Here is a 2,500-nt window from a genome sequence, read left to right on the forward strand (position 1 = left end):
CGGCCACACACACCTGCTATCCGCCCCCTATCTCCAGTCGGCTCTCCACCTCCCTTTTACCGGATTTGGAGCCCCTGCTTCGGCCACACACACCTGGGAGAGGCCCCCTATCTCCGGGCGGCTCTCCACCTCCCTTTTACCCGATTTAGAGCCCCTTCTTCGGCCACACACACCTGCTATCGGCCCCCTACCTCCAGGGGGCCCTCCACTTCACTTTTAACCCAAGTTAGAGCACCTGCTTCGGCCACACACACCGGGGAGCGGCCCTCTATCTCCAGGCGGCTCTCCACCTCCCTTTTACCCAATTTAGAGCCCCTGCTTCGGCCACACACACCTGGGAGCGGGCCCCTATCTCCAGGCGGCTCTCCACTTCACTTTTAACCCAATTTAGAGCCCCTGCTTCGGCCACACACACCTGGGAGCGGGCCCCTATCTCCAGGCGGCTCTCCACTTCACTTTTAACCCAATTTAGAGCCCCTGCTTCGGCCACACACACCTGGGAGCGGGCCCCTATCTCCAGGCGGCTCTCCACCTCCCTTTTACCCGATTTAAAGCCCCTGCTTCGGCCACACACACCTGGGAGCGGGCCCCTATCTCCAGGCGGCTCTCCACCTCCCTTTTACCCAATTTAGAGCACCTGCTTCGGCCACACACACCTGGGAGCGGGCCCCTATCTCCAGGCGGCTCTCCACTTCACTTTTAACCCAATTTAGAGCCCCTGCTTCGGCCACACACACCTGGGAGCGGGCCCCTATCTCCAGGCGGCTCTCCACTTCACTTTTAACCCAATTTAGAGCCCCTGCTTTGGCCACACACACCTGGGAGCGGGCCCCTATCTCCAGGCGGCTCTCCACCTCCCTTTTACCCGATTTAAAGCCCCTGCTTCGGCCACACACACCTGGGAGCGGGCCCCTATCTCCAGGCGGCTCTCCACCTCCCTTTTACCCGATTTAAAGCCCCTTCTTCGGCCACACACACCTGCTTTCCGCCCCCTACCTCCAGGCGGCTCTCCACCTCCCTTTTACCCAATTTAGAGCCCCTGCTTCGGCCACACACACCTGCTATCGGCCCCCTACCTCCAGGGGGCCCTCCACCTCACTTTTACCCCAATTTGGAGCCCCTGCCTCGGCCACCCACACACCTGTTAGCTGCCCCCTATCTCCGGCCCCTAACCTCCACCATCCAGGAACCCCAGCACCAGCCGAACCTGCAGACCCACTCTTAAGCACCCCTCCCCGGATACAAGCAGACTACCATCCGCCCAAACTTTCCTGCTCCTGGTATACCAACTCAAACTTTGGTGCCCCTGGTACTCCAACTTAAACTTTGTGCTCCTGGTACTCCGCCTGTTTTCGCCCCACAGCCTAAGTGCCGCAGCACTTTGTCATTTTTTTAAACAAAATATTTCTTTCTGCTCCTGGTACTCCCTGGAGCTCCAGGGAGGTAGGGGGGCGCCCTGGAAGCCCTGCCCGAGGCTGTGCGCCTCTTCCCGGGCAGGATTTTCACCCCGAGCCCCTGGTGGCGGTTGGACTTTAACTTTTTTTTTTCTATTTGGATTTGCTCCTGGTACTTTCTGGAGCTCCAGGGAGGTAGGGGGGCGCCCTGGAAGCCCTGCCCGAGGCTGTGCGCCTCTTCCCGGGCAGGATTTTCACCCCGAGCCCCTGGTGGCGGTTGGACTTTAACTTTTTTTTTTCTATTTGGATTTGCTCCTGGTACTCCCTGGAGCTCCAGGGAGGTAGGGGGGCGCCCTGGAAGCCCTGCCCGAGGCTGTGCGCCTCTTCCCGGGCAGGATTTTCACCCCGAGCCCCTGGTGGCGGTTGGACTTTAACTTTTTTTTTTCTATTTGGATTTGCTCCTGGTACTCCCTGGAGCTCCAGGGAGGTAGGGGGGCGCCCTGGAAGCCCTGCCCGAGGCTGTGCGCCTCTTCCCGGGCAGGATTTTCACCCCGAGCCCCTGGTGGCGGTTGGACTTTAACTTTTTTTTTTCTATTTGGATTTGCTCCTGGTACTCCCTGGAGCTCCAGGGAGGTAGGGGGGCGCCCTGGAAGCCCTGCCCGAGGCTGTGCGCCTCTTCCCGGGCAGGATTTTCACCCCGAGCCCCTGGTGGCAGTTGGACTTTAACTTTTTTTTTTCTATTTGGATTTGCTCCTGGTACTCCCTGGAGCTCCAGGGATGGTAGGGGGGCGCCCTGCCCGAGGCTGTGCGCCTCTTCCCGGGCAGGATTTTCACCCCGAGCCCCTGGTGGCGGTTGGACTTTAACTTTTTTTTTTCTATTTGGATTTGCTCCTGGTACTCCCTGGAGCTCCAGGGATGGTAGGGGGGCGCCCTGCCCGAGGCTGTGCGCCCCTTCCCGGGCAGGGCTTTCACCCCGAGCCCCTGGTGGCGGTTGGACTTTAACTTTTTTTTTTCTATTTGGATTTGCTCCTGGTACTCCCTGGAGCTCCAGGGATGGTAGGGGGGCGCCCTGCCCGAGGCTGTGCGCCTCTTCCCGGGCAGGATTT

This window comes from Centroberyx gerrardi, chromosome 21 (assembly GCF_048128805.1).
Source record: "Centroberyx gerrardi isolate f3 chromosome 21, fCenGer3.hap1.cur.20231027, whole genome shotgun sequence".
Lineage (NCBI taxonomy): Eukaryota > Metazoa > Chordata > Actinopteri > Beryciformes > Berycidae > Centroberyx > Centroberyx gerrardi.